At 33.0% G+C, this 12585-nt stretch overlaps 1 protein-coding gene across 1 annotated transcript in view; it reads left to right on the forward strand.

Moving 5' to 3' along the window:
- The first annotated feature begins 2806 nt into the window (after positions 1-2806).
- LOC134847973 (voltage-dependent anion-selective channel protein 2-like) overlaps positions 2807-12585 on the forward strand; it is a 342992-nt gene continuing 333213 nt past the window's right edge. Inside the window, exon 1 of the mRNA XM_063865285.1 lies at positions 2807-2819. The gene's annotated coding sequence lies outside the window, so the exon portion shown is untranslated. The remainder of the gene's footprint in view (positions 2820-12585) is intronic.

Genomic DNA, 12585 nt, shown 5'->3' on the forward strand with positions numbered 1-12585 from the left:
TGGTTTATGGAGGCGTTTTACCGAAATTGAATTTTACTAAAAGTGAAGTATATCACTTTAAACTTTATATGGCGTGATTTTCACCAAAAATTGATTTTCACAAAAAAATCTGAAATTAAAAAAATACTTTCATTTTTTTCATTACAATTAGTTTTTTATGCTATTACTGCTCCATAGATCTCATCAGTCAGTCGGAACATTCAGCATCTGACGTGTTGTATCTGGGTTTTGGGTACCTGGGAATTAACTGATGTTAGCGTTTAACAAACATATGTGCAAAGTTAGTTTACATTTCCTTTGGTTAACTCAGGTTGTTTCAAACTTTAGCTTATGAGACATTGTATGGGTATTCTGCGACAGCGGATAATTTTTTGTGCCGACTTTCGTAACGAAAACAACGGAATAATTGTGCTTGGGGTGGGTTTTTTTTCTTCAGACAAATTTCTACTTTTTAACAAGCCATTTTTGACGGAATTTTTTTAAATCATTCAAAAGTTATGTTGTCCTGGGCTTAAATATGAAAAGATATTTTACCTGTGATTCTTCTTAGTTATGGGGGTTTAAAGTTTAGAGAATGCAATTTCGGCCAACTCGGGGCAATTAACAATATATTTTTGGGCTCCTAACGCGTAAGCGGAGATTTAATCTGTCTTAGATATTATTCCAAATTTGTTAAAGGAAGCTTATTTGCCATAATTTATTTGATAATAGGAAAAAAATTTATTACTTCGTCTTTTATCTCAATTTTTTTTTCATTCTAATTTATTACTATTAATTTTTTCATGTTGTTAATGCTTCATAGACCTTAAAGGGCAGTCTGAACATTCAGAGATTTGACCTGATACGAGCAGTCTTGTTTTTTTTCTAAAATTTTCCGAGCAAAAAATGGAAAGTATTTTGTAACAAAAACCGGCTCTCCTCCACTTTTCCCCCACCTTTCAGAATTTCTAATTTTATAGTTGTTATACGTGTTATTATGGCTAAATGCATCTTGTAACAATGTAAAAAATGAAGATCAAATCTGTTCACAATTGTTAATATGTTCACTACGCCAAGTTTTAGTGCAATTTGACAATGACATATTTTAATTTTTTTCAAAATTAAAATTTAAAAGTGTGGGGGTGGGGGTGGAAAAGAGCCTAATAATCTTGAAACAATTAGAGCTCAAATTCTTAAGAAGTAGTAAGAATTTTTTTAAAAAAATCCAAGATAGCGGTTTTTGGTCAGCCTGGTCTGGAAAGTTTGTAACAAAGACTACTATAGTCTCGCCCAAACACAGCAAAACCCAAAAAGTCGCACAAAACTCAAAAGTTTGATTAAGACAAAATTGATCTGGAACTTTATCAGCAAAATGCAGATGAAAGTTGTGATCTTCAAGATTTAAGAGGGATGCACGCCGTCAATAGCTGCAAATCCTTTAGTGTTATTGGCTAGCCGCGAGACAACTTCGGTGGAATGAGTGAACATCAAATTTGGACCTGAAGCACAACTCAACGGTACGTCACTCCAGCTTACAATCGTATCTATTCTTACGACGATAGTTTGTTCACTTTTATGTGCGGTCATTGTGGCGTATCCCGATGACACATCGGGCTTCAAATGTAACAAGACTGCTCGTATCGTTGAAACTGCTGAAAGTTTCGACTGCCCTATAAATTTTTGGTTTGACCCCGTACGTCTTATCAGTACATATGTAAATCTTGTGAAAAATTGCTTGTGAAATTGCTGGTTGTTTTTTGATAAACTATATTTGTGAACAATTTGGAACAAGTTTGAGAGCAAAATTATTTGCAACGCATAATAGTTCGCATTACGCTTTCAGCATCATATAAACAATCTTCAAAGCCCGAATAATATAATACAGAATATGGCAAAATTTGCAATTTTCAAATCTGCAGAAGTGTGCTGAAACAATTGCACAAAAAATTTCAAATTTCGACGGGATTTGTTTTCTCATATCGCATTTTCCCACTAGACCCAAAAATCTCAAAAATCATAACATTACGAAACAAATTTTTTCACATGTAACATCTTTTAAGTTTGAGCCCAAGTTGCTAATAGTTTATAGATGATATGAACTCTCGTCAAAAACGAGTAAGAGCAGTTTTGCTGCTACAAAATTTTGCTCAATGCAAAATTTGGCAAATCTATCTATTGTTACCATTTGAATTCAATTTTTTTCTGTCCAGCTTTTCATTGGAGTGCAAGCTTTTTTGTTGAAAACTAATGCTTCCATCACCAAAATGTAAGTCAAAAATTACAGCACATACATTTTTTCTCTGAAGTTCGAAACAACAAGATTTGTCGTTGATGTTGCTACTGCTTTTTACTGTCTATGAACATCTTTTTGTTAATAAAAATGATTTAAAAAAATAAATTCAAACAAACTTTGATTTTTGTTCCGATTTTCGTAACGAAAGTAACGGAATATTTGTGCTCGGGGTCAGTTTTTTTTCCTCAGACAAACTTCGACTTTTCAATTAGCCATTTTTGACGGAATTTTATTTCTACATCATTCGAAAGCTATTGTTGTCCTAAGCTTAAATTTGAAAAATTATTTCGAGATTTTTTTCAAACAATTATAGGGCTTTAAAGATTGCAATTTTTGCCAGTTTGGCCAATTTGGGACAATTAACGCGCGATATGTTTCGCGCTATTAACGCGTACTCGAGATTTAATCTGTCTAAAATTTGTTAAAAATTGGATCAAGGAAGCTTTTATGCCATAATTGATTTGTTAATAGGAAACAAAATCTATCACTTTGAACTTAATATGGCGTGTGGGGGATGATTTTTGCAAAAAAACCTAAACTTATTAAAAATTTATATTTTATCTTTTTTTTTCATTTAATTTTTTGTGTTATTTTATTTTGTTAACACTTGGAAGCTTACAATCGTATCTATTTTTACGACGATAGTTTGTTCGCTTTTATGTGCGGTCATTGTGGGGGAATGTTTTTACAAAAAATCTCACTTTTTTCTAGACAAAAAATAATTTTATTTTGTTACATTTGAATTTTTCATGTTAATAATGTTCCATAGACCTTAAAAGGCAATCGCAACGTTCAGGGCTTTGCCCTGATACGAGCAGTCTAGTTCTTACGACTTTCGCAACGAAAGTAACAGAATATTTCTGCTCGGGGTGGGTTTTTTTCTTCAGACAAAATTCGACTTTTTAACAGAATTTGTTCCATTTTTGACAGAATTTGTTTATATCATTCGAAAATTTTTACTGTCCTAAGCTTAAAGTTGAAAAGAGATTTCACTTGTGGTTTTTTTGTACAATTATGGGGGTTTAAAGATTGCAATTTTGGCCAGTTTGGCCAATTTGGGACAATTAACGCGCGATATATTTCGCGCTATTAACGCGTAAGCGAGATTTAATCTGTCTTAGAAATTATTCCAAATTAGTTCAAGGAAGCTTTTTTGCCATAATTTTTTTAATAGGAGCAAAATCTATCACTTTGTACTTAATATAGCGTGTGGGTGGATGATTTTTGCAAAAAAAAAACTTAAATTTATTAAAAATTTATATTTTATCTTTTTTTTTCATTTAATTTTTTGTGTTATTTTATTTTTTTACATTTAGTTTTTCATAATTTCACTGCTCTATAGACCTTAAAAGGCACTCGGAACATTCAGGGTTTTGTCCTGATACGAGCAGTTTTGTTTTGTTTGTTATTTATTTTCTGCCTGATTTGCATGCAATGCAAAGTACAAAGTGATATGTTTCGCATCTAGTATCGTACCAATCAGACCAAGTTGCTGGCCTCATTGCAAATTTCAACGACTATGGGTTCACTCCGTTAATTTAAATTGTATCATACGCATTGCGCGTTTAGTATCCCAAATTGACCAAATCGATTATTCTCAGTACCGTGCTAACATCGGAATCGGATCCCCCAAACCCTTTAAAAGAGAAGATTTAGTGCAAATCTTCGAGAAATAGCTTTTCCAGGGCAAAGATTTGACTGTTTAGAAGTACGAGGATCCAAATATTTCCAATTTTACAAGATTTTTAGGTAAGTTTGATGCTTGCAACATGTTCTCCTATCGAATAAATCACACAAACCTTGTTTACACTAGACTTAAAATTTTCAAACTCTTTTCAACTTTTGGAAAAATGATTCGATGAATGTTTTTCTACGTTTGAGCTGAGAACGTCTTTAGCTTTCAGGTATAAAGTTCCATCAAAAATGTGTCGTTTCAAATTTTATTGCTTGTGTCATGTTAGATTGCAATTATATAACACGCCGCCTACACTTCAATATAACGAAGTATAACGCGCGTTAGTTATTAGACTCGGTAACTTTCAAAACTCAAAACTTTACAAAAAAATGTTTGAACTATGAGCTCAAGGCATTAAGAGTAGCTATAAAAGGCTTAAAAAACTGAGACGTAGATTTTTGTGAATCTAAATCATTAAATCTGTTGGTGGAATCTGATAAGATTTATTCCGGACGAAAGTTTTATCTCATGCATTGATTTCGGATAGATATGCGCTTTTTTGTTTTCTATCAATGATTGGCGTATTAGGTTACTTTGCAGCTTTTATCGGGTCTGAAACCAATTCACCACTTTCCGATCAAATTCTGATCTAATTCAATTGACAAAAAAATGTATTCGTGAAACTTTATAACTCTCGGCTTCCCGTTGGTTTTAAACAGGGTGTGAAAAGTTACGAATTTCAATTTGTGGTTTGTTTTCCCATTTTTTGAAAAGTTAGTTTTTTATTATTGTTCACCAAAAGAATCTTTAACAAGAAAAAATTAAGAGAATATACGATGCATTTAACGATTTATCAATTATTGCTTTATTTTGTTCAATTAAAAGAAGTGGTTACATAATTTAGTGCAATTTATTTATCTGTCCAAAACTAATCTGATAAATGCATACTTAGCAATTTTTTTAAACTCTAGTCTTTACTCAATAAATCAAGATTTTACAATTTTCTTGTCTGATTTTGGGGGTAATTACTACAAGATTTGTTTGGTCTAAGTTTTAGTTCAACCTAAAGCCACAAAATATACTGTAAACATTCTGTTTAAAACAGCTTTAGTTTTACCAGTCAGCAACTAAGTTTTTTACAAGGAAGACAACTTTTTTAAATATCCCAATTGAAGGTGATAATTTGAAAGTATTTTAAAATGAAAGTAATTCATAAACTTTTTCGAGTTACGATCTCATCAATCAATTACACAAAAAATACAAATTCAGTTATAATTTCTTCGCACGTATACAATAAACCCCCATATAAAATAACGTTACCTCTAGGGCTTTAAGGATATTGTGAAACAAATGCAACAACTTCTCCCACAGTAAAAACAGCATATAGAGTAAATAACATCTTGAAATTATTAGATATATGCCAATCAATAACTTTAAATGAAGAACTATCAATTAATAAAACAAATAGTGATAAAAAACGAAAAACAGACTACTTTACAAAAACATCTTTTGTTAAACCAACATTTAAGATATCAAAACATACCACTGAACAAGAAAAATTTCTTACAATGTTAAATTTTCAACACTCTCAAATAACACAACAAGAACACTACTTAAATACCCAATGGTTTACGCTACACCTAAATTTGATGTTGGAAAAGTAAATTCACCACTACACCTTCCTCTGGTGTAATTGTCAAAAAACAACGAGCAAGTAAAGTTCCAATTCACTTACAGGATAAAGTCAATAGATTACTGGATATCTTTGAACAATACGAAATCATTTCTCCAGTTAATAAAGAAGAACAACCAGAAGGAAACGCATTCACAAATCCTGCTATTTTCCTCGCTAAAGGAGAATCATTGAAAATTGTTCTAGAAGCTAGATACCTCAACTCCTTTATTGATAAATCTAAGTGTAATTGGCCCATAGTACCTATTCAAGTGATTCTCACAAAAATAAAGTGAAATTTTTTTACATCAGCTGACATGAACAGCGCATATAATCAAATGCCACTAGATGAACAATCACGACCCTTAACAAAATTCGTTATTGGAAATAAACAAGACGAATTTAATAGACTTTTCAATGGAATTTCCATAGGACGAGCAGCATTTTTAGCTTTCATGAGTAAAATTTTTCGACCACTCATTCTCAGTACAAAATTTTATAACTTATTTAGACGATATTTTCCTGCAATCACAAGCGAAACACGAAAAGCTTAAAGTTTTGGAAAAATACCACCAAATACTTCTGAAAAAAAAACATGAAAGCAGCCTCAGACAAAACACATTTTTTTAACTCTTTTCAAATTCCGTGGGGATATTATTGAAGGAAATACAAATATCCCATTTAAATCTCGAATAGACGCAATCATAAAACTTCAACCTCCATCAAATAGAATGAAATTCCAAGAAATTCTTGGAATGCTAAACTTGTTAAGTCAATACGTCCATAAAATGCAATTATACTCACGGCCATTTTATAATCTTCTCAGACAAAAAAATGATTTTGAATGGACAACAGAACACCAAAAACGATTTGAGGAAATAAAAACAATTCTCACTGAAAAAATATCAAATATTATCCCAGATCCAGACCAACCATTTTATGCTATGTGCGACACCTCCATTTTTGGAATCGGCGCATCATTATTACAATCACACAATGGAACAAACAAAATGACCCTTATTTGAGCAAATTCAAGACTATTTACACAAGCTGAACTTAAACTCTTTACACTTATGAGAGAATGCACAGCTATAATATATACTCTCGAAGAACATGAATTTCTAAAACTTGGATCAAAACATTCAAGAGTTCTATTTACAGATCATAAACCTATAATTTTTCTAATTACACAAAAGTCAAATCCAAACCATAGAGTTTATAGATTTCAAATTATTCTAATGAAATTCTCAAACTTATTTATAGTTTCGACTGCAGGAAAAAATCTTGCATTACCAGACACACTCAGTCAAATACACCACCTGATTTATTAAAAAGCAAAACAACAGTAGAAATACCACAAAATTTTCAGTTTTCCCGTGCAAAAAACGAAACATCACCACGATTAGAATGCAAATATGCAATAAAAAACCGACCTTGATCATGCTCGAATAAATAATTTACAACACTTTCTTTTTTATCTAGATTGCAAAAATAATCATTACGAAATAGACTTGTTAGGAAACTCTACATTTGAACCAATACCGTGTTGATCATGGATCAAAAACAATCAACAACAAAAACCAGTTAAGCAAAAAATGTGTAGGACAACCTATTCCTCTTAGTTGAAAAAGAAAATTTAAATGATAGAAAAAATTTATCAGGACCTCCTGTTTTATAGACTCAAAGTACACAATAAATCAAATTTTTTGACTTACATGACCCTCTAGATAAAATATCTTTTTCAAAAACAGAAACTGAAAATATCTTCCTATCAGCCACAGAACAAATGACACCTAAACTACTACAAAAAAACTCAAAACCTTGAGTCAGTTATTAAACCACTTCAATCTTGGCACAAATATAAAACTCGTAAAAGCAGATATTACAATTCTAGAAAACAAGACACTCCTTAGATACTTCTGAAAATCTAATACCACATCCATAAACAAAAACACCGTTATTTTGGAACACCGAACATCTGAATTAAAAGTACCTTGTTTAACACTATGTACGATACTCCTCTAGCATTTCCTATTTCACATTCCTTAAACACAAAAGGACATGCAGAATCAGAAAAAATATACTCAAATTTTATCCAAAATTGTTACTTTTCAAATGCACCGATTTGGATTAGAGTATTTTGTAACGATTGCATATCATGCCAATTAATCAAGCCCACATCAAAAACAAATAGCAGAAAATCAAGACTTTAAAGGACAAAGTTTATATTTCAACCACAGAATATCATTTGATTCAAAAAGACCGGTATCATCCTCTTCAGAAAGAAACTCATATATAATGGTTATAGTTGATGCATTTACACACGATGTAGAACTCAACCCTGTACCTCATTGTAATGCCTATTATGCATATACAACACTTTACGAACACTGGATAGCCAAATTTGGATTACTAGAAGTCCTTGTCACCAATAATGCCACCAATCAAATCCTTGTCACCAATCAATAATGAAATCATCACATTATGTCATCTTTACATCATTAAAAAAAACACAATCGTCTTATGTCCCATAGACTAACGGTCTAGTCGAAAGTATGAACCGTTCAGCACAAAAGTACCTCAGATGTATCATAAAAGGAAATGATACAAAGTGCACCAAATGGTCAACAGACATGAAAATATCCCCCTTATCTTATAATTCACACCCTAGGACTATCACCTTATGAAATGGTTTTTAATCAAAAACCAAGAAAACCAAAAACGTTTACTGCAAATTCCTCAAAAAACACACAAGGCTATTGCCAAACTTCTAAAGAATCAATTTGTTATAATTTACCGTTACAAACGCACGATGAAGATCATTTTTTTTCATCACCCACAAATCTTAAAATTAGCTTCCGGCACCCATACCGAATGGATTTTAAGCAGAGATAAAAAACACAATGAAAGTATCACAAAATAGCCAAAAAACTATTACAAAAACAGAATATTCAATCACAAATGAATTCACGATTCACACCAGCTACAAACCTAAAAATTAAAACGTCCGTTTTAAAACCAAGTTTTTTAACACAAAAAGGAATATCCAAAAAATGACAACCACTCCGAAAAAGACCTTATCAGATTATTGACAAACCCACTGATGCAACATATAAACTTATTGATTTAAATAAAAAAGAAACAGTTCAACACAGAAACAATCTCTAACCATATTACTCAAAAGAATACGCTCTTCGCAAAATAACACCTTATCCCACCTTATCCTACACTCATGCAACCTTATCTTCTCACACCTTATCCCTCCCACCTTATCTTCTCACACCTTATCCTACACTCATGCAACCACTCAAAAAATTTTCACCATAAAGCATTAGAGCTATTGCCCGCAACCCTAATATTGATTTACAATCAATTGATATATATTCTAAATCCGACATCCAACATCACATTCGAACACAACAATTTCAAGAATTACTTACAAAAATGGACACAATACAACGACAATCCATAGATCAAAACCTACGCAAACTTGCAGAAACAGCGGGCTTTTCAGACAAGACTTCAGCGGATATTTTAAAGATATAAAAGATTACATTTACTTAAATGGCGAAAATACAGACCACAATATATATCACCAACAAATAATTTTAATTTTGTAAATCTAAAAAACGAATTTCTTGCCTTTCTAGGATGGCCCTATTACATCTTAGAAAGATTGACTATATTATACGCAATGTTTAATTTTCTTGGATTTCTTTTCTCTCTCTTAAAAGGCATCTACATTACATACGCTATACACACACAAGTAAACAGACAAGCAAGCGTAGCACGCATACTTTATGCAGGATTTTTTGGAATATTCTCAACATCAATCAATAAAATTCTTTTAGACGCTCAAATAAAAGAATACAATACCAAGCTATCAACAACACCAAACACGTATGACGAATCACGAAACGATACAAATACAACACCTACAGCACCACAATTGCAAAACCTCAACCATAACCACCCCCTATCATTAGTACCACGAAATTTCAGAAATATCGCCCTAACAGACCTCATAACTTCGAGAACAAATTATCCACAAAGCCCAATTCAACACATAATAACCCAACAACCCAACATGGACGACACATACGAACAAATTATAGATCAACCACATACCACTAATTTTCGATCTAAGGACAACCATATTTTTAGCCCACAATGAGCCGCCAAGTTGGATCCCTCTATCGATTAATTTCCCACTCAGGCAACCTCCAGAACAACCTTCCCATCATCCCATTTTTTGCTTTCCCCCCACCTCAGTCACCTCAGTATAACACTTCATCCAGCATGGAATCAGATACTAAATCCAATACCACAGTATATAACTCTTTCTCCCAATTCAACAACTCCGATATCGAAACACCCGACGAATTTGCCAACTCTGAATTTTCAGTCCATCTACATTTTCCCAACCTCCCTTTCAACCCATCCATTCCCAAGTCAAAATTGAACCCCATTCCCTTCCTTCTCCCATTTTATATGCTACAACCATATATTCCCCTTTAACCAGTGAGCCATCCGATAACAACGACCAAGATAACACACAAATATCACATGAACTTGATAACTACATAACACTACAACAGCAATTACAACACCCTCAAACTCTAACTATTCACCAACTCTCACAATCTATAACATCATCCAACCCATCAACCCCAACCCTCTCTTCAAATTATACACCTTCCCAAAAACCCGACTTCCTCATCAACCCCATCATCTAGTACCAACCGCGCTTACCGAACCTTTAAAAGAAAATTCCCAAATACCCCATTCCCATCTAACCCAGGAACATCCACCACATTTGTCAATCATCCACTTCACATTAATACCAAAGAATTCTTCCAAATATGACTACCCTTTTTCCCTCAATATACTTACTTCCATTCAGACCCTAATGATGAGAAACCCAATAATGTAAACAAACATGTTTTATACCCTACACTTACATGGGCATCTTATTACCACTTTACTAATCCACTATCACTACCACTATATAACACCCCTTATGATAACGAAGTATGCAGCACCCAACTCTATCTCCTAACAACAGCACTAACCCCAAAACAACTTACGCAAATAAGATACAGACATTCACTAACCAAATTCACAGCACCTAACGCTAGTGATTATTCGATCGATGATTACAATCATAATATCATTAGACCTAATGAAGACCTCTTTCTAAATAACTACCCATTTGCTAGCCCCTAACTAACTGAAAATTTTTTCATCAAGATCCCATACACCTTCACTCTCAACATCTTGAATAAAAAGTATGACAACGTTATCTCAGAAGCCACTATGAAATATTCATGCTTATACTTTAACAAATTTAACCACTTTTCACTAACCTTTCATTTCCTCACACCCAAAGAACGTGATTTGCACTGTTCACACGAAGTCATGTTACGAACTAAACAAACACACACAAACAATGACTACAAGTTCATTCGATACCATTACACCCTCAATACACCAGCACGACAACCTCACCATCGATCTCAATATTTTAACTCTAAATACACGGCACCATTTTTTCTTAACTTCACCTATTGTATTAAAGACACTAACTTACAAGGAACCCTCCGAAATTATGACCCCATCACCCAGATGTTTATCTTCTGTCCCCTAACCAAACTCCTAAGTGTAGACGAGTCCCGCCCACTAATTGTCCTTCACGAATTCCTCCAGCCCGTTTAAGTCCCAATCCTAAAATTTTTATATAACACTCGCTATAATCACAAATTACATAATCTTATTCAAAACACTCCGTATGAACAATCACCTCAAACTGAAGAGCACAACATCCTTAAAGCACTCAAATTGCTTTGGCCACTTCTGCAAACTAAACACATCATTCGTTTGCTAGGTAAACTAATAACCTCATTTGATATCATCCACGACGTTTTTCCCCATGGTTTCTTCACCGACGATTAGGTAATATGAATTCAATATTTAAATAATAAATTCAAACAACACTAACCATTCCTATTCAAGGTTTTCCTTCTTTCTTTGTAGCCACAATCATCCATCATCTACAAAACAAAAAAAAAATAAAAACAAGAAAACTTTTTTTCTCAACTCATAAATTTTTATTCATAAATTCAATGAATGAAGCAACAAAATTATCCCAAACAAAGCAGTAAATTAATATATAAATTATTTTTCCCAAAGAAGTAAATATTTATACAACTGAAAATATATTAATAATTTCAACCCACAAATCAAGCAGTAAACTTCATAATTTTGAAGTAGTAAATTAATAAAAATTGTTCATAAATAACAGATAGCAATACTAACTTTCTACATACGCTTGTTTGTATACTCTCGCCCATAAATTCTATCCAAAATCCCATTGCTCGCCCACAAAGAATTGTTTAAAAGAATGATTTTAAGTTTCAACTTTCACTGATAACAACTCTAACAAGCTTTAACACGTTTCAAACTTTCCTTTAACCCGGTTTGAAAGGAATTATATAATAATCCAAACTAACCAACGCAAGCTTACTCAGCACCATAAACCACAACCTAACAGCATGACTGAGAAAAGAAAACCCACGGTACCCAAACTGGATTAACACCAGCTTAGAACTAGATAAATAATTCTTTTGAAGACTACGTTTAAGTCTGAACACAAAAAAAAACACCAAAAAGTCGAACCTAAAACAAACAATTTGATTTTTGAGAAAAAGACATAACTAAGAAAACAAAAGAAAACACTAGTGATAAAAACTAGCTTGAAATGTTGAACTAAAACAGTACCCTTCAAAAAGAGAGCACGAAATTATACCCTCACTTCTGGCCTAACCCACCAGAAGAGGACGTCCTCAGCATGCTCTACAGCCCGCCTCACCCACCGTGCTACATCCACGCTTTGTGACACCCACGACACTATTTTTGACGGGAGTTACTCAAGTGTGAGTAGCTCTTAAAAATAACCGAACTAAATAA

This window comes from Symsagittifera roscoffensis, chromosome 6, assembly GCF_963678635.1.
Source record: "Symsagittifera roscoffensis chromosome 6, txSymRosc1.1, whole genome shotgun sequence".
In the NCBI taxonomy this organism is placed as follows: Eukaryota; Metazoa; Xenacoelomorpha; order Acoela; family Convolutidae; genus Symsagittifera; species Symsagittifera roscoffensis.